Source organism: Sciurus carolinensis, chromosome X (assembly GCF_902686445.1).
Source record: "Sciurus carolinensis chromosome X, mSciCar1.2, whole genome shotgun sequence".
Taxonomy (NCBI): domain Eukaryota; kingdom Metazoa; phylum Chordata; class Mammalia; order Rodentia; family Sciuridae; genus Sciurus; species Sciurus carolinensis.
In genome coordinates, this window is record NC_062232.1 from 53296810 (window position 1) to 53318673 (window position 21864).

Consider the following 21864-nt stretch of genomic DNA (forward strand, 5'->3'; position numbering starts at 1 on the left):
GTAAATGCCATAATTTCATTACTTTTTTATGACTAAGACGCCATTGTGTGTGTGTATATACCATAATTTCTTTTTATTTGTTCTTTTTAGATATACATGATAGTAGAGTGTATTTTGACATGTTATACATAAATGGAGTATAACTTTTTCTAACTAGGATCCCATTCTTGTGGTTTTACATGATGTGGTTTTGCTTGTGGTGTATTCATATATGAACATAGGAAATTATTTTAGATTCATTCTGCTGTCTTTCCTAGTCCCATCCTCCCTCCCTTCCCTTCATTCCCCTTTGTCTAATCCACTGAGCTTCTTTTCTTCCCCTTCCCCCCTTGTTATATACCACAATTTCTTAATCGTTCATCTATTGACAGGCATCTGGGTTCATTCCATAATTTAACTATTGTGAATTGTGCTGCTATAAAGAGTGATGTCACTATAGTATGCCAGTTTCAGATTTGGGGGGAAAATACCAAGGAGTGAGATGGTTCCATCCCTAGTTTTTTGAGGAACTTCCATTCAGCTTTCCAGAGTGGTTGTACTACACTACAGTCCCACCAACAATGTATGAGTATACATTTTCCCTCACAATATTTGCCAATATATTGGCAATATTTCTTGGTACTTGTACTCTTGATCATGGCCATTCTGTCTAGAGTAAGATGAAATCTTAGTGTAGTTGTGACTTGCATTTCCCTGATTGCTAGAGATGTTGAATATTGTTTCATATATTTATTGGCCTTTTGTGTTTCTTCTTTTGAGAAAATTCTATTTCCTTCTTTTGCCCATTTATTGATTGACTGATTGGATTCTTTGTTTTTTGATGTTAGGTTTTTTTAGTTCTTTTTATGTTCCAGATATTAATCCCCTATTGCAGGAGTAACTGGGCAAGATTCCTCCCATTTTGTAGGCTCTCTCTTCACACTCTTTTTTTTTTCGTACTAGAGATTGAACCCAGGGGAACTTAACCACTGAGCCACATCCCCAACATTTTTTTTTTTTTTATTTAGAGAGAGGTCTCACTATGTTGCTGAAACGGGCTTTGAACTTGCGATCCTCCTATCTCAGCTTCCCGAATCACAGGGATTACAGATGTGAGCCACCATGCCTAGCTCTCTTCATGCACTTAATCATTTCCTTAGCTGTACAAAAGCTATTTAGTTTGATGGCATCTCACTTATTGATTCTTGCTTTTCTTTCTTGTACTGTGGGAGTCTTGTTAAGGAAGTCAGTGCCAGCACCTATATGATGGAGTGTTGACCCCATACTTTCCTTTTTTCCCCTATATTTTCTTCTAGCAGTTTTAAAGTTTTTGGTCTATTTCTAAGTCTTTGATCTATTCCACTTTGGGTTTTGTGCAGATAGGAGTCTAATTTTATTTTCTCCATATAGCTCTCCAGTTTTCCCAGCATCATTTGTTAAAAAGGCTATCTTTTCTTTAAGATACATTTTTAGCAACCTTGTCAAATATTAGATAGCTATAGGTTTGTGGATTTGTCTGTCTTCTATTCCATTTGTCTTCATGTCTATTTCGATGCCAATACCATGTCATTTCTGAACATTTATTTATTTATTTATTAGTACAGGGATTGAATCCAGGGGTGCTTTACCACTGAGCCACATCCCCAGCCCTATTTATATTTTATTTTATTTTTTTCAAATTTTGAGACAGAGTCTCACTAAGTTGCTCAGGGCCTCGCTAAGTTGCTGAGGCTGGCTTTGAACTTGCAATCCTCCTGCCTCAGTTTCCTGAATCACTGGGATTACAGGCATGGACCACCACACCCAGCTAATACCATTATTAATGGCATCAAAAATTACTATATGTTAAAATGCCATTTTTCGGAGAGATCCAAGATGGTGGACTAGAGGGTGATTGCATCTCCCATAGCTCCAGAACTCAGGATTCAAGAAGGGGAGGAATTGAGAGACTTGGACCAACATAGAACCACGGGGTGAGTCTCTCCCACCGGGTGAAGCTTGGCCCGGGCGGCATGCCCGGACAGTGGGCAGCTTCTCGGGGCAGGGCAGGGCAGGGCAGAAAGAGCCTTCCCCAAGCAGCCCTGCTCTCTCCAGCGGCAGGCACGGTCCACAGCCAGCTTCTAGAAGCAGGCACGCCCAGTGAGAGCTTTTCCCACACAGAGCCAACCCCAAGCCCTGAACCCAGCTGCGGACTCCGGCCTGCAGGCGGCTTCTCAGACCAGGGCAGGGCAGCTAGAGACTTCCCCAAGCAGCCTGGCTCCCTCTGGCCGCAGGCGCAATCCACAGCCAGCTTCCTGGAGCAGGCCCGCCCAGTGAGAGCTTTTCCACACAGAGCCAACCCCAAGCCATGGACCCAGTGGCGGGCCCCGGCCCGCAGGCGGCTTCTGGGACCAAGGCAGGACAGGGAGAGGCTTTCCCCGAGCAGCCCAGCTCCCTCAGGTGGGGGCAGGCCCTGTCTATAGCCAGCTTCTAGGAGCAGGACCACTCAGTGAGAGGATTTCCACGCAGAACCAGCCCCCAGCCCTGGACCCAGTAGTAGGCTAGGGGCAGCTTTCTTTGGAAGCACTGCATTATCAAGTTCCTCCAAGACTTCAGGCTACTGAAGGCTGGGAGGTGATATACTGGAAATCTACAGGGACACTATAAGCCAATAGAGGAAATCTGCAATATCTCAGGGTCCCACTGATATCTGACCAATATGAGAAAACAAGGGAAGAAAATGTCCCAAACAAACTAGATACTATATCAATAAAACCCAATGACAGCACAGCAGAAGAAATGTCAAAAAGGGAGTTCAGAATGTACATAATTAAAACAATCAGAGAAGCAAACGAGGAGATGAAAGAGCAAATGCAGGCATTGAAGGAGGAGATGAAAGAGCAAATGCAGGCATTGAAGGAGGAGATGAAAGAGCAAATGCAGGCATTAAGTGATCGCACCAATCAACAGTTAAAAGAGCAAATACGGGAAGCAAAAGATCATTTCAATAAAGAGAGATACTGAAAAAAACAAACAGAAATCATTGAAATGAAGGAAACAATAAACCAAGTTAAAATCTCCATAGATCATAGCTGCTCAGTTCACAATAGCCAGATTGTGGAACCAACCTAGATGTCCTTCAATTGATGAATGGATAAAGAAAATGTGGTATATATATACAATGGAATATTACTCAGCCATAAAGAACGATAAAATTATGGCATTTGCAGGCAAATGGATGAAACTGGAGAATATCATGCTAAGTGAGATAAGCCAATCTCAAAAACCAAAGGAAGAATGATATCGCTAATAAGTGGATGATGACACATAATGGGGGGTGGGAAGGGTTAGTGTTGGGGTTGGAGTTGGGTTTAGGGAGGGGGGCAGGAATGGAGGAAGGAAGGACTGTATAGATGGAGGGGAAGGGTGGGAGGGGAGGGGGGGAAGGGGAAAAAATGGCAGAATGAATCAAACAACATTACCCTATGTAGATTTATGATTACACAAATGGTATGCCTTTACGCCATGTACAGACAGAGAAACAACATGTATCCCATTTGTTTACAATTTTATAATAAAAAAAAAGAAGATATTAAAGGGATACAACTATCAAAAAAAAATCTCCATAGAAAGCATAACCAATAGGATAGAACACCTGGAAGACAGAACCTCAGACATTGAAGAAAAATATTTAATCTTGAAAACAAAATTGACCAAACAAAGAAGATGGTAAGAAATCATGAACAGAATCTACAAGAATTATGGGATATCATGAAAAGGCCAAATTTAAGAATTATTGGGATTGAGGAAGGCTTAGAGAAACAAACCAAAGGAATGAACAATCTATTCAATGAAATAATATCAGAAAATTTCCCAAATCTGAAGAATGAAATGGGAAACCAGGTACAAGAGGCTTATAGGACTCCAAATATACAAAACTACAACAGACCCACACCAAGGCACATTATTATGAAAATACCTAACATACAAAATAAAGACAGAATTTTAAAGGCTGTGAGAGAAAAGAATCAAAATACATTCAGGGGGAAACCAATAAGAATATCAGCAGATTTTTCAAACCAGACCCTAAAAGCTTGAAGGGCCTGGAACAACATTTACCAAGCCCTGAAAGAAAATGGATGCTAACCAAGAATCTTATACCCAGCAAAACTTACTTTCAGATTTGACGATGAAATAAAATCCTTCCATGATAAACAAAAGCTAAAAGAATTTACAAAAAGAAAGTCGGCATTACAGAACATTCTCAGCAAAATGTTCCATGAGGAAGAGATGAAAAACAACCATGCAAATCAGCAATGGGAGGAACTAACCTAAAGGAATAGCCAAATAAAGGAGAAACCAAATCATGTCGAAAAACAAAAATGAGGGCTGGGGATATAGCTCAGTTGGTAAAGTGCTTGCCTCACAAGCACAAGGCCCTGGGTTCAATCCCCAGCACCGCCAAAAAACAAACAAACAAAAAAAAATGAGTCAAATGACTGGGAATAAAAATCATATCACAATAATAACCCTGAATGTTAATGACCTGGACTCATCAATAAAAAGACATAGAATGGCAGATTGGATTAAAAAGAAAAATCCAACAATATGCTGCCTGCAAGAGACTCATCTCATAGAAAGAGATACCCACAGACTAAAGGTGAAAGGATGGGAAAAAACATACCATGTACACAGACACAGCAAAAAAGCTGGAGTATCCATCCTCATTTCAGATAATGTGGACTTCAAGCCAAAACTAGTCAGAAGAGATAAAGACGGACATTACATACTGCTTAAGGGAAGCATAAATCAGCAAGACATAACAATCATAAATATCTATGCCCCGAACATTGGCTCATCCATGTATGTCAAACAAATCCTTCTCAATTCCAGAAATCAAATAGACCACAACACAATACTAGTAGGCGATTTTAACACACCTCTCTCACCACTGGATAGATCTTCCAAACAAAAATTGAATAAAGAAACCATAGATCTCAATAACACAATCAACAATTTAGACTTAACAGACATATATAGAATATACCATCCAACAAAGAATGAATACACTTTCTTCTCAGCAGCACATGAATCCTTCTCTAAAATAGACCATAATTTATGCCACAAAGCTACTGTTAGCAAATACAAGATAGAGATACTACCTTGTATTCTATCAGATCAAAATGGATTGAAATTAGAAATAAATGGCAGAATAAAAAACAGAAACTTCTCCAATACCTGCAGATTAAATCATATGCTATTTATATGACGAATGGATAACAGAACACATCAGGAGGGAAATAAAAAAATTCTTAGAAGTAAATGAGAACAAAGATACATCACATCAAAATCTCTGGGACACTATGAAAGCAGTACTGAGAGGAAGATTTATTTCATGGAGCGCAGTCAACAAAAGAAGAAAAAAATCAACAAATAAGTGACTTAACACTACAGCTCAAAGCCCTAGAAAAAGAAGAGCAGACCAACACCAAAAGTAGTAGAAGACATGAAATAGTTAAAATCAGAACCGAAATCAACGAAATTGAAACAAAAGAAACAATCGAAAAAATTAACAAAATAAAGAGTTGGTTCTTTGAAAAAATAAACAAAATTGATAAACCCTTAGCCACACTGACAAAGAGAAAGAGAGAGAAAACTCAAATTACTAAAATTCGGAAAGAACAAGGAAATATCACTACAGTCAAGAGTGAAAAACACAACATAATTAGAAACTATTTTGAAAATCTATATTCCAACAAAACAGAAAATGTCGAAGACATCAAGTTTCTAGAGACATATGAATTACCTAAACTGAACCAGGAGGACATACACAACTTAAATAAATCAATTTCAAGCAATGAAATAGAAGAGGTCATCAAAAAACCTACCAACAAAGAAAAGTCCAGGACCAGATGGGTTCTCAGCTGAGTTCTACAAAACCTTTAAACAAGAGCTCATTCCAATACTCCTCAAAGTATTCCATGAAATAGAAGAGGAGGGAACCCACCCAAACTCATTCTATGAAGCCAATATCACCCTGATAACTAAACCAGACAGAGATACATTGAAGAAAGAAAATTTCAGACCAATATCCTTAATGAACATCAATGCAAAAATTCTCAACAAAATTTTAGCAAATCGCATACAAAAATATATTTAAAAGATAGTACACCACGATCAAGTGGGTTTTATCCCAGGGATGCAAGGTTGGTTCAATATCCGGAAATCAATAAATGTCATTCACCATATCAACAAACTTAACGTTAAGAATCTCATGATTATTTTGATAGATGCAGGAAAAGCATTCCATAAAATACACCATCCCTTCATGCTCAAAACACTAGAAAAAATAGGGATAGTGGGAACATTCCTTAACATTGTAAAGGCAATCTACGCTAAGCCCATGGCTAATATCATTCTAAATGGTGAAAAACTGAAAGCATTCCCTCTAAAAACTGGAAGAAGGCAGGGATGCCCTCTTTCACCACTTCTATTCAACATCGTCCTTGAAACTCTAGCCAGAGCAATTAGACAAACCAAAGAAATTAAAGGGATACGAATAGGAAAAGAAGAACTCAAACTATCCCTGTTCACTGATGACATGATTATATATTTAGAGGAACCTGGAAATTCCACCAGAAAACTTTTAGAACTCATAAGTGAATTCAGTACAGTAGCAGGTTACAAGATCTATGCTCATAAATCCAAAGCATTTTTATACATAAGTGATGAATCTTCAGAAAGAGAAGTTAGGAAAACTACCCCATTCACAATAGCCTCAAAAAAAATAAAATACTTGGGAATCAATCTAATAAAAGAGGTGAAAGACCTCTACAATGAGAACTACAGAACACTAAAGAAAGAAATTAAAGAAAACCTTAGAAGATAGAAAGATCTCCCATGTTCTTGGATAGGAAGAATTAATATTGTCAAAATGGCCATACTATCAAAAATCCTATACAGATTCAATGCAATTCCAATTAAAATCCCAGTGACTTACCTTACAGAAATAGAGCAAGCAATTATGAAATTCATCTGGAAGAATAAGAAACCCAGAATAGCTAAAGCAATCCTTAGCAGAAAGAGCGAAGCAGGGGGTATTGCAATACCAGATCTTCAACTCTACTACAAAGCATTAGTAACAAAAACGGCATGGTATTGGTACCAGAATAGGTAGATCAATGGTACAGAATAGAGGACATGGACACAAACCCAAATAAATACAATTTTCTCATACTAGTCAAAGGTGCCAAAATATGCAATGGAGAAAAGATAGCCTCTTCAACAAATGGTGCTGGGAAAACTGGAAATCCATATACAACAGAATGAAATTAAACTCCTATCTCTCACCCTGCACAAAACTCAACTCAAAATGGATCAAGGACCTCGGAATCAGACCAGAGACCCTTCATCTTATAGAAAAAAAAGTAGGTCCAAATATTCAACATAGTCGGCTTAGGATCAGACTTCCTTAACAGGACTCCCATAGCACAAGAAATAAAAGCAAGAATCAACAACTGGGATAGATTCAAACTAAATGGCTTTCTCTCAGCAAAGGAAACTATCAGCAATGCGAAGAGAGAGCCTACAGAGTGGGAGAAAATCTCTGCTACTCATACTTCAGATAGAGCACTAATTTCCAGAATATATAAAGAACTCAAAAAACTCTACACCAGGAATACAAATAATCCAATAAACAAATGGGTTAAGGAAATGAACAGACACTTCATAGAAGAAGATCTACAAGCAATCAACAGATATATGAAAAAATGTTCAACATCTCTAGTAATAAGAGAAATGCAAATCAAAACTACCCTAAGATTCCATCTCATCCCAAGTAGAATGGCGATTATCAAGAACACAAGCAACAATAGGTGTTGGTGAGGATGTGGGGGAAAAGGTACACTCATACATTGCTGGTGGGGTTGCAAATTAGTGCAGCCACTCTGGAAAGCAGTATGGAGATTCCTCAGAAAGCTTGGAATGGAACCACCATTTGACCCAGCTATCCCAATCCTTGGCCTATACCCAAAGGACTTAAAATCAGCATACTACAGAGATACAGCCACATCAATGTTCATAGCTGCTCAATTCACAATAGCCAGATTGTGGAACCAACCTAGATGTCCTTCAGTTGATGAATGGATAAAGAAAATGTGGTATATATATATATACAATGGAATATTACTCTGCCATAAAGAATGATAAAATTATGACATTTGCAGGCAAATGGATAAAGTTGGAGAATATCATGCTAAGTGAGACAAGCCAATCTCAGAAAACCAAAGGACAAATGATCTCGCTGATAAGCGGATGATGACACATAATGCAGGGTGGGAGAGATTAGTGTTAGGGTTAGGGTTAGGGAGGGGGGCAAGAATGGAGGAAGGAAGGACTGTATAGAGGGAAAAGAGGGGTGGGAGGGTTGGGGGGAAAGGGAAAAAATAATAGAATGAATCAAACAACATTACCCTGTGTAAATTTATGATTATACAAATGTTATGCCTTTACTCCATGTACAGAGAAACAACATGTATCCCATTTGTTTACATTTTCCCAGACTTCATCTATAGGTTTGATATAATCCTAATTTTTTTCTATAAATTGATGTGCTAATTCTAAAATTTGTGTAGAAGGACAAATTATCTAAACTATCAAAACAAGTTGGAAAAACAAAAAAGAACAGAGTTGGAAGACTTATACTACCTGATTTCAAGGCTTATTAGAAAGTTACATAAATCAAGACACAATGTTTTTAATATAAAAATCATCAGTTAGCAGGGCATGTTGGCACATGCCTGTAATCCCACCAACTCTGACTCCAGGAACTGAGACAGAAGGACCCCAATTTTGAAGCTAGCAAATAAAATTTAACAGATTAAAAGGCTTGGGATATAGTTCAATGGTAGAATGCCCCTGGGTTCAACACCTAGTTACAAGGAGAAAAACAATAAATAGATCAAGAAGAATAGTGACCCAAGAAATAAACCAAAACATATCTGATCAATTGATTTTCAAAAAAGTATAAGCAGTACATTGGATAAAGTATAGTTCTTTTAATAAAAAAATGTGTTGGAACATTTGAGAATATTTTTATAAGTCCTGATTAATACCTCACATTCTATATAAAATTTTACCCAAAATGGATCCTCACCTAACTATAAACTGAATCAAGTAAATTTGCTGTAGATATGACACCAATGAGAAAGCATGATCCATAAAATAAATAATAAGTTGGACTTCAAAACTAAGACCTCTATTCTTCATAAGATTAAGAAAATTAAAAGACATGATATATATTAGAAGAAAATATGGTCAAATCACATATCTTATACAGGACTTATATCAAGACTATATAATGAACTTTAAAAACATCAATAATAAAAAATAAAAGACCCAATGTTTAAAAATTGGGTGAAAGATTTGAACATATTTCAACAGACAGTATATGAATAGGTATTCATTAGTCATTAGGGAAATGCAAATTAAAATCTCAATAAGAGACAACTACATACCTATTAGAAAGGCTAAAGTTAAAAAGACTGACAATACCAAGTTGTAATGAGTATGTGAGAAACTGAAACTCTCATAAACTGCTGTTGAGAATGTAAAATGTTACAACCACTTTAGAAAACAGTTGGTCAGTTTCTTATAATATACACATTATATGGTATATGAAACCCACAACTTCACTCCTAGTTATTTTCTGAGAAAGGAAATCATGTGTCCACACAAAGACTTGTACACCAATGTCCATAACATTTTTATTTTTAGTAAGTAAAACCTGGAAACAACTATTATGTCCATTAATAGGTGAATGGATATACAAATGGCTATATCCATACACCAGGATACAACTTACCAATAAAAAGGAATGAACTGCTGATACATGTTATAACATGGACGAATCTCAAAATAATTATGCTGAATAAAAGAAGCCAGACAAATAGAACATACTTTGTAATCTATTTATATGAAATTCTAGAAAATGAAAACTAGCCTATAGTGAGAGAAAGCAGATCATCGATTGCCTAGGAATGAAGATGACATTAGGGACCTGGCTGAGTGAGAAGGCATTACAAAGGAACATGAGGAAACTTGGGGGAAGTAACGGGAATCGTTTCTTTGATTGTAATGATGATTTTACAAGTATACATACATATGTCGAAACAAGTTATGCACTCAAGTATGTGGAGATTATTGTACAAGGCCATACAAATAATCTCTATGACTGAAAATGAAGTCTGTCATACCTTAATCCAGCATTTGTGTTGTTTCAGTGGGTATAAGAGAAAGGGCATAAGCTTTCAGGGCAAGAAGCAGGTTAGATAATAGAAGCAGGAGCTATGCTTAGGTGGCTTCTTGCCAGCCCTCTTTTTCAGATACAGGTTCTCAGATGCTAGTTTGAGTTTAGATGATTTCTGTTTCAAGGTTCCTGGTTCATTTTGAATTAGGCATATTATTTTTATTTTTATATCTTATGAAGTAATACATGCATGTGGTTTTTAAAATATGAACTAAGTACATAAAAGCTTATAATATAAGCAGTGCTTCGCTGTTCCAACCCTCCCTCTCCTAATCCTCTGAAATTACCTTTAACTCTATTAATTGTTTCTGTTTAGTTCTTCTGGTAATTGCTGCTGGTAATTCTCCTATTTTTGATTTATATATTTAGGCTTCATTAACTTTTTGATGTGATAAATGAGGCTTTATCTCACTTATCCTCCCTCTTCTCCCATTGTAGTTATTGTGCTTTTTAGGTCCTCTGTTTGAGGAATATACTTAGACCTTTATTTCTTGTTCCATAAAATATAGAAGGCTTCTTCACTCTGTAAGAAGAGTTTATTAGTTCCCTACTCTTTCCCTTTTTCTCTTACTCCTTCAATCTACCAACCCTGGTCATTTACCCTTTTACTTTTTACACTGCCAAGAAGGATGATATTTATGTTTTGTTCTTTATCTACAGCTGTCTTCATAATTAAGTATCCTACACTTTTATATATTGGTTAATTCTAAAAGTTGAAAATCAGTATGCAGTGTTTATACTATTGGTAACCATTTAAATATTTTCTCTCTTCATCAAGTGTTATGAGAGTATTACATTCTTGATTTATATAACTTGTATTTTCTGAATTTTATAATACTTTATTTTTCTTGCTTTATCTATGACATTAATCATTCTCTCTGATTTCTTCAAGATGGACAAAATCACGAGACCCTCTCCCTGTCTTTTCTTGGATGCCTTCCTTTTGGAACCTTCTTTGCTTGCATTTGAACTTACTGTTCCTCAGGCCTGCTGTGCAACTGTTATCCTTGGATTTACTTTTTTAGTCTCTGCTTTTAAGTCTGCTATTTCCAAAATAATAGTGAGTAATACAGTACATATGTCTATCTTTGTTTACTCCCTCATTTTGCTGGCATATCTCCTTAAGTAACTTGGTAGGGAAAAGGTGTAAGAGGTAAAGTGTGAATTTTTGCCATCTAAAAAAAGTCTTTCTTTTGTTTTCAGATTGGATTGATATTTAGTTAGAAACCAAATTTTAGGTTCAAAATAATTTTCACTCAGAACTTTGAAGACATTCCTCCATTTTTATTACAACCAGTGTTGCCAATAATATGGCCAATCCATTCCAACTCTTTTTTACTTTTTTGGTATCTGGGCTTGAACCTAGGGGTGTTTAAACACTGTGCCACATCCCAGCCATTGTTTACGTTTTATTTTGAGACAGAATCTCACTAAATTACCAAGACTGGTCTCAAATGTGTGATCCTCCTGCCCTCCTGCCTCAGCCTTCTGAGTTGATAGGATTACAGGTGTGCACCACTGCACCTGGCCCATTCCAACTATTATTCCTTTAACTTGATGTTTCTTTTCTCTGGAACCTGTTAGGATCTTATTTATCTTTGATTTTTCTGAAATTTCATAATCTGTCTAAGGAGTTGAACAAAATTATTAGCTACCCCAAATATAAGACCCGTAAATTAAAAAACCCTACACAGGTACATAGATTCATTATGCCGGGCGGGGTCATCTAAATTCCAAAATGTAAAGGCCTTTGCTATAGCTCATTATTGCCCATATTTTCTATCTCAATTCTTCTTGTGCAATTTAATCAATCTCTTTAGAGAAAGACCATGTTAGCTTTTTATCACCAAGAAAAAATACTCAAGAAAATCAACTAAGAGGAGGAAAAATTTATTTTAGCTCCTGCTTTCAGAGATTTTAGTCCATAGTCAACTGGCTCCATTGTTTGTACCACAGGTGAGAAAGAACATCATGGCAGTAGGAAGTGGTGGAGCAAAGCTGTTTGCCTTATAGCAGCCAGGAAGTGGGAAGCAGAGAACAGAGGAGGGGTCCAGGAACAAAATGTACTCTCAAAGGCAGGTCCCACATGAGGCACTCTTCCAACTAGGCCCCACCTCCAAAAGTTTCCATCACCTCCCAATAGAAACACCAGCTGGGGACCAAGCCTTCAACACATAAGCCTATGGGAGATGTTCCAGGTTCCAGATTCAAACTATAACAAAAAACTTCTGATTTTTTCCCAGAATAAATGTCTATATACTAAGGGTTCTATTCACAGGGAAGGAAGATGAATTTTCAATATACAGATTTTCAATGAATGTCTAACATTTCCATCTCACCCTCTTCCTTACTTGGCATTTCCAATTTTCAAAATTCTCTGTGATCCTCCAGGACAGAGAAGCATCCTCCCAAGCTATAAGGCCCCCTCTGTCACGTTCTCTGCCCATCTTTATCAGGCAGTATCCTATCTACTTTCTGCCTGTCAGAAATATATTGAAATCTCCTTTCTACTAATTCCCTCTATTATTCTCTTTATTATATCTTTTTCTGTTTGTTTGTCATTTTAATATCTTGGGCAAGAGGAACTAAAATTGTTTGGTTAGTCAACTACCTTGATCCAGATGTCTATATACTTGTTTAAATTTTAAAGCTTTCTGTGAATTTTTTGGAAAATACTTGTAATTAGGAACAATTAGCTATGAACTGGACAAATCTACATTGTTTACCCATTAGTAGATATTAGAGGATTCATTAGTGTTAAAACTTAGTGAAAGAGATTGGTAGATAGTGATGAAATCTAATTCTCCATTGCTCTGTGGAAAGATGGCTTTAGTCCTAGCTCTAACAATCAAACAATGGATATGCATAAAATTGACTAAAATGAATAGGTTATTTGCCATACTTCATTTTATTTGTTTATATTTTATCCTAATTTATTTTTGAGTGGGTAACTACTGAGATACTATGGAAAAGATTGATGAGACAATAATCAGCATGAGGCTTTCTTTACTCACTGTCATGGTCATAAGCAAGAGTTAGGAATTTTCCTCTGAGAAAATAACATTTCCATAGAAACATTCTAGTACTGAATTCTAATCAAGAGCTATGTTGAAATTTTTTTCTCTCAGTTTTACAGCTATTGAAACAGGACTGGTCTGCCATTATATCATAGAAACAGTTATTTGGTGTTTATCTCAAGAGAGGCCCTGACCACACTTGGGCACAAGAGGCACTAAAATGCCAAGTTAACTGAGGACAGCATTGCAATTTAGGATTTATCTAATCTCACAGTGAAATGGTCTTCCCTCCCTCACAGTTTTCTTGCTAGTCTTTTTATACCCTTGGTGATTCTAGTTTTGCAGTTTTTAAAATTCTGCACTTATGTCCCAGGCCACTTACTGTTTTTCCCAATACTCACATTTAGTTCATTTATTATAGGCTGAATGTCTGCTGATTATATCACCTCTGATTAATCTGCCTGCCCTTAATATACTTGTATCTTACATCCTATCCTGCCTAACCTTTACCTTTGAACTTATGTACTGGTTTCTGTGATTCATTTTCTATATTGATATTCCTGTGAGCCAGTCTTCAGATTAGCAATCCACTGGCTACCTGTCTGTGATCATTTCCTTGCCATCTACCTTCCAATGAGTCTTTTCTGACCACTGTTTCTAGCCCTTTTTATCATCTGAGCCTTAATAATAATCATTGGACTCTTGTCTACAATTTATTTCAGTATCTACTCGAACTGAATATGATTCATCTTTCCCTAAAATCCCCCCACTGCTTAATTTTCTACAATGTTTGGAATATTTTTTCCCTCTCAGAATAGTCATTTGTTTCTTAATTTCTTTCTTCTTTATATTTTAGTCCTCTCCAACAAATCTTGACTATTGCTACTCTCTCCTCACTACTACCTCAATTTTATCCTTCCTCCATATTGGATCATGAATATTGCTGTTTAGGTCTCCATTGAAAATGGAATGGATTTTGTGGAATGCTGAGGGGGTATCCTATTTAAACTAAATGGATTATACAATCTATTCCAGCTGACATTGGTTTAGCTTTGTAAAGAATTGACAACTTATAGGTTTTATCTGTACTAATGTTTTGAAAATCCAAAATTGAACTAATTTTTAAGTTGATTCTATTCACAAAGGTAGAATTTAGTGATTTGCAGATATTACCAGTAGAAGTATGTTCTTCTCCATATGTGCCAAAACACCTTTCACTTTAAAAGTATGAAGGTTGCAAACTAAGAAGACACTTCCCAAGGCAAAGCAGTGACATATATATTTCTACCCTTCCTCTTATTCAGATATCACACAGATTTCGCCCACACTCAAGGGGAGCAAATTCTAAATCTTCAACCAAGAGTTCTTTCTGTCTGACAAATATACCAACTGCTTTTTGGTTTGTGGCTTCAGCTGCTATTTGTATAACCTGTCACTGTCTGTATTTCTATGTTCAACTTGTGGTCAGCTGAAAGCCTTTGCTCAAAGAGTTTCCAAATTCCATATTGCTGCATTCCAAGCTGGTCTCTGCTGCTGTTTTACCCAGCAGCCCACAGCTATGTCATGTTATTTGAAGCTATGCTTTACTGCATCTTTTAGAGTATTTCTTATGCCACCCCTGCTTGTGGTTATGCCATAAAACTCATCATACCAAGGATGGTTGGGTATTCTTCTGTCATTGCATCTCTTCACATGTCAGCAATGAACATTGCTTTAATGGTGATAGACCATCTGACTTCAAGAATCTCAGTAGTGGTGGTCCTCTCTTGCCATTTCACATTAAACATGACTCTGGCTCCAACAATAAAACAGATCAATGAGGTAAATGTGACATCTGTGGTGGTTGTGAATTTTCAAAATTTATGCAAAAGCTGAACACAACTTATATTATTCATTGATGAGAATTCAAGAAGAATTCAAGAGGCTTTTATTTTTCTAGCCATATTCTATATGTTCAGGAAACAGAAAGTTGGAAGAGAGGTCCATTTCACCTCTTTACATTAGTAGTTATGTATTTATGATGACTTACCTTGCCCTTTGATAAGTATCTTAAACAGATTTCACCCTCATCCAGAGGACAAGTCCATACCAACTCTGAACCCAAAAACATACCTCCCTTGGAGGAGCTTACCTATAAAGGGAAGAAAAATTAGCATTAAGTTATAGGAGGTAATATTTGGTAAATGTTACATGATTTGTCCAGCCCAAAAATTCATATTAAGAAAAGTCAAAAATTGGGCTGGTCTGTAGTACAATTTCACACTAATGTAATTACAAACTCCCTAAGCAAAATCCTTTCCTTTTTTATTTTTATTTTCTTATTTTGTTTTCTGCTTTGCAGTTACTTGCATTGTTATACAATGATTTTTAAGTCAAACTGCCTAGGAAGCAGGATTCAGTGATTGCTTTTAGCTCTGAATGTGATAGAAAATGGTGGTTGTGTTTAGTTTTCATGTTGAGCATTATGCATAACTTTAGAAATCTCTCAACATATCTACAATGGGGGATGGAAAGTTCTGACACATCAGAGATATCCAAGGTGCCAAGTTCATTTGGTATTTTTTTGCTGATTGTTGCTACTTCTGCCCCAATACTGCCAGTAGCAGCTCCCATGGGATGCTGTGATCAATGTTGAATGTTCTTCTTTGCTCACTCCCAGCAACTGGCACACTCTGTTCAGCAACCAACACATACTGTGCTTCTCTTATTCCTGTGTTTGAAGCCTTACTATCTGCTATTATGTAGTGCTATCTTTGCACTACAAGGAAACACTGTATTATTTGCATATTCATCTATGTGTGTGAAAGATGGTGTCTAGTTCAACACTCTCCATAAGGTAAGCACTCAGTGTTTGTTTAGATGATAATACTCTGGATGACCCTCTCTCCAGACCTTTTGTTGATAATCAGAGCATGTTGAATTAAGGTTCTTAATAAGATTAGAAGTGTGTTCAGTGCCACCTTTTGTATTAATTTTATATCCGTGACATGTTAATAAAGCTAATTTGGGCAACACTACTTCACTCACTGATACTGGGATGCTCATATCTTGCTATATTGGGATCACTTGGAGATTTTTTTGACTATTTCAGGGCATAAATGCTGTTATTTTATTTGAAGATCCAAGCTGATTGTTGATAGATGGTGGTGATAGCAGTGGTTTCAATAAGAAAAATAGATTAGTTATTCATGAATATTAAAAGAGAAACTTTTTTAGAGAGGCAATTTGCTGATTTTACAAGTCCTGGTATGTACTTGCCTCCTATTGAGAGAGATGAAGTACCAATTTCTATAAACAGATTAACTCCAAGAATGACAGAAGAAAAGGTGAAAACACACTATGCAGGGGACCTATTTTACCAGGAAAGAAAAAAGAGGTCTTAGCCTTCTTGATCTATAAATAATGAACTGGTTGAAAAACTAACAATAGAGCAGTTTCTTAAAGTGTGGTTCAAGGAGTGCCTGTGGTGCCCTTAGTAGACAAATTGAAAAGTCAGATTCTAGTGTCCAAACCTCAAGCCTAAACAATCTAATTTGTGGGAGGGGAAAGCCTGGGATTCTACATTTTCTTACGCAGGTTTAGCGATTCTGAGCACACCAAAGTTTGAACACTGACTTATATGATCTCTCACTCTTTGGATTCCATTGATTGGTTTCCTGCCTGTGGCATATTGAATCCTTAGCCTACCTGTACATGTTTGGTCTTCAGAAAATAGGTCCAGTTAGGGTCAGATAAAATTCTGGCTTTAAGGAATAGATTGGTGATAGTATATACTGTTGTTTGAATGTGTCCCCTTCAAATTCAGATGTTGCTAATATTAAAAGGTAGGTATTAAAAGGTAGGGCCTTTAAGAGGTAGATAGGCCATGAGGACTCCTCCCTCATGAATAGGATTAAGTTCCCCATAAAAGAGACTTCCTGAGGCATTCAGCTCTCTTGCCCTTCCACCTTCCACCATGTGAGGACTCAGCATTCCTTCCTCTAGAGGGCACAGCAACAAGACACCTTCTTCGAAGCAGAAAACAGCCCTCACCAGACAACCAAATCTCCCAGATCCTTGGGGGGACTTCCCACCCTCCAGAACTGTGAGAAAATGAATTTCTGTGCTTTACAAGTTACCCAGTCTCAGGTATTTTGTTTTAAAAGCACAGATGAACTATTCTTTTATATATTTATTTATATATATAAATTAGGGGCCTACTGTGTGCCAGGCCCAGGGCTTGGCACCAGGTATGAAAATATGAATGAGGTGTGGCCCCTTCCCTCAAGAGGCTTGTGAGTCATGTCCTATGAATCATCTAGTACAATCAAGCATATTAACCATGAAATAGAAAATGAATTAAATTCATTCTATGTCATATAAAAAAGTACCCAATAATTTTGTGGGTTTAAATATTAGGAAAAAATATGTTTGTAGTAATATCTGGAGAGTCAACTAGCAATAATGGATGTATCCCTCATGTCTCCACTGCTAATGAATTGTTTCCAACTGAGATCCCTGTAATCTGCAGGTGCTGTTTACCATGTAATTTTACCATAAGAAACAAGGGTGTAATCATTTAATAAAGTGTAAAGAATTAGATTTTTTTCCCCTTGAGCAAAATTCCTGGCTGTGGCCAACATTCCTGATGCCTCCTCCCTTGTGCAATAGGAAAGCAATATTCTAAAAGAGAAGGCTGTTTTGTTCATATTCTGCAACTTGCCTCTGGAGGCCATACTAATGAATGCAAAACTAAAGCTAAAATCCTGGACTTGTTGCATAAACAGGGACTGATTATTGTCTTTACCATTATACTATATAGAGGATAGTTTATCCTTCTACCTCTGAGACTCAAATCAAAGCACTGTGAATGGGGAATCTCTTTCCTTTGAAGCAGCATATTGTATTGTTTTTCTCTGTTTTTTTACTGAGAAAATAGAAACCATTCAAAGCATTTTCCCTTGTAATGAACACTCAACTTATGAATATCCTGTATCCATCAACAGCGTCTCTTGTGGGACTTTGAGATATCCCTACTACACAAGGAAACTGAAGTTGTTTCTGCTGTCTGCAGAAGTTTGTTTTTCCCTCATCCATCTTGTTCTGGGAGCTTGAGTTCTCACAAGCTGTTGTCAGACACTTTGGAACAGTAACTACATGAGCATTTTGTCCCACTATCACCACCAGAACATAAAGTATGTGAGCCCCTGTCAGACCTCCTATAGGAGTTGCACTCATGAGGGAGACCAAAGACCATGAAGGAACCTCTGAAGTTGTAGTTGGTGTTAGCATGGATGTTCTCCATTTGCATTTCAAAATACCTTTTTCCAATAGAGTTACTTTTGATTAGGCAGAGGGAGTAATGGGAGGGGAGGGGAGGGGAGATGGGGATAGGAAAGATAGAATGAAACAGACATCATTACCTTATGTACATATAGGACTACATGACCAATGTAAATTTTACCTCATTTATGTATGACATATCAAAATGCATAAATGCATTCACTGTCATATGTAACTAATTAGAACAAATTTTAAAATTTAAATCCCATTTCCCTAGGAATAGCATTATCTTGTACCCATATAGAACTTGGTTATATAACAAATTCACATATCCACACTGCACCCAGGAATCAAGTAGTAAATGAATAGCCTCTAAGCCACAAGAAAACACCCATCTTACTTATTGCAAAAACCATTCAAATTTACACTCACTGCCTTTTTATTCTATTTATATATGAATCTGATGCGTTTTAACTAGATATCAAGCCTATAGCAAATTATAAGCAGCAAATTTTACAAGTAAAAGAAGTGAAACCTCATAGTTGACAGCAAGGTAACATTAAAAAGAAGCTTAAGAGCCGGGCGTGGTGGTGCACACCTGTAATTGCAGCAGCTCCGGAGGCTGAGGCAGGAGGATTGCAAGTTCCAAGCCAGCCTCAGCCAAAGTGAGGTGCTAAGCAACTCAGTGAAACCCTGTCTGTAAATAAAATACAAACTAGGGCTGGGGATGTGGGTCAGTGATGGATTGCCCCTGAGTTCAATCCCTGCTACCAAAATAAAGTTTAAGAACTCAAAACCCAACCACAATGAAATACTACTTTACATCCACCAGAGTAGCTAAAATAAAAATTGCTGACAATATCAAGTGTTGGTAAAGATGCAAAGCCCTAGGACTCTTGTATGTTGCTGGTGGGTATATAAATTGGTATAGTTACTCTGTAAAAATATTTCAGTACTTTCTTTTTTTTTTCAGTACTTTCTTATAATAGACACATACCATATAACCCAGAGGTTACATTCCAGGTGTTTAAACAAGAAAAATTAAAACATATCCACACAAATACTTATACACAGATGTTCATATCAGCTTTATTCATCCTAATCTAAACTGGAAATAACCCAAATGCCCATCAGTGGGTGAATGCATTTTTAAAAAGTGATAGAGGCATATAATAAAATATTGTTGACCACTAAAAAGAATGAACTACTGATATATGCAACAATGTGAAAGACTTGCAGATATATTCATTCATATGTATAAAAATTATTTGTGAGATGCTAGTATAGAATGGAAAAAACTAAGATATGGTAATAGAAATCAAAACTGTGATTGCTTGGGACAGGGTACTAGGGAATGACTAGAAGGTGCACAAAGAAAAATTCTGGTGTGATAAAAGTGTTAGGTATCTTGATTTGGGTGATGGTTACAAAGATATATACATTCGTCAAATTTTTAAACTGTATGCTTAAAATTGATGCATTTTGTTATATGTAAATTATGCCTCAAATTTTCATAAGGTACAAAAATTTAGAAAAGGAACAAATCCTTCAGATGATTACTGCCATCAGATCAAGTCTAAATTTCTTAACATGATCTACTTCCATAACATATTGAATATCCCTTGGTTCATTTCTCACAATTCCTCCCCACCTCCTACCACTTATTCTAAACTATTCATAGATGCAAAAACTGCTATTCTTTTTCCTCTGGGTCTTTAAACACAATTCTCCCGTTGCCTGAAATACATTTTCAATTTCTCATTTATCACTATATCCTTGATATTTTTCAGGATCAAATAGGTAGCACCTCTGCCAAGAAACCTCTTCTACTTCTGCTCTGTATTAGGTGCTTCCCTTCTTGTCCCAGATAACTTTAATCTCCTCTCTAGCAAATTGTGTATTACTATAATTGTAATCGTGTAATTGTAATAATAATGAACCCCCCAAAATTATAGTGACTAGGGCCATTTATGGTATGGGCAAGTAGTCCTGCACATATTCAGTAAGTCCTAAATTAAGACTAATTTCTATTCAATGTAGTTGAAGTAAGTTTCAGCACTCAAAAATTTTCAAGAAAACTCTTCTATCCAGAATGACTTATAGAGTTGCAAATGATTGAGATTTTATTGTAAAATAACAGTCTGATTTTAAGCTATTATTAGTACATGAACTTATTTATATTGTGTACTAAGTAACTTTCTGTGGATCTAGCTAGACATCATTATGTTGATTCTGTGAGAAAATACATTTTACATTTCAAACAAGTGACTCAGAAATCCTTCTCAGTTGAACCATGTGAAATTGCTGATATACAACCATTTTTGAGATGAGGGAGGGTTGGCATAGTCCGAAGACTTTTTTTGAAGCCACCAGGTTGTTTTCTGAGGTGCCGGGCCCGTGCGCTCTGCAAGCTGAGCTATTTGCCCACTCCCTACAACCATTTTTTTTTTCATTTTGCGGTGCTTGGGATCAAACCCAGGGCTTTGGGCTTGCAAGGCAAGCACCCTACCAACTGAGCTATCTCCCCAGCCCATAGGCAGGATTTTTTTTTTGTGGGGGAGTGCTGGGGATTGAACCCAGGGCCTTGTGCTTACAAGTCAAGCACTCTACCAACTGAGCTATCTCCCCAGCCCCTACAACAATTTTTGACATACAAAAGTGGCAATTTCATATGCTTCAATATAAATACATTTTGAAATGCAATCCTATGGATAAATTAAATATTACCTGTATAGTCACCTATTAATTTAATATTTAATTGATTAATGTACCCTCCAAGATTCTGACCCTAAAAAATGCTAACCTTGCACCTTAAGGCTACTGGATATAATTGTTCCATATAAATAGTAAATCACAGAGCTTTCAACAAAGTTTGTATGGAAAATTAAAGCTTTCTTGGGTTCAACTTATTTCTTCCAACTAATAAGAGATGCAACAGAATGAAGACTCTGGAATTGTTCTTTTTTGAACTGACACTAGAATAAAATGCAGATTCATTTGTTCTTTTTTTAGTTCCAAACTACCCTATTTTGATGATTAATTTTTTAAATAGTAATAGCAAACATTTAGTGAGTACATATTATGTGCTGGTAGGTGCTGTGCTAATCCTACAACTGCTTTATGAGCAAAGAACTATTATTATTCCAATTTTCAGATAAAGAAATTAAAGCTTATATGATTTGTCTAAGATTACACAGCTAGTAAGTGGTTGAGAAGGTTCATATCATTCACATATGAAACATTATTTTATTATGAGAGATGATTATAAGACAGAGAGGACCAAGTACCAAAATGAGTCTTTCCTTTTTTTAACAAAAAACC

The 21864-nt window shown here is 36.6% G+C and overlaps 1 protein-coding gene across 1 annotated transcript in view; it reads left to right on the forward strand.

Moving 5' to 3' along the window:
• Eda (ectodysplasin A) overlaps positions 1–21864 on the forward strand; it is a 370621-nt gene that overhangs the window by 271924 nt on the left and 76833 nt on the right.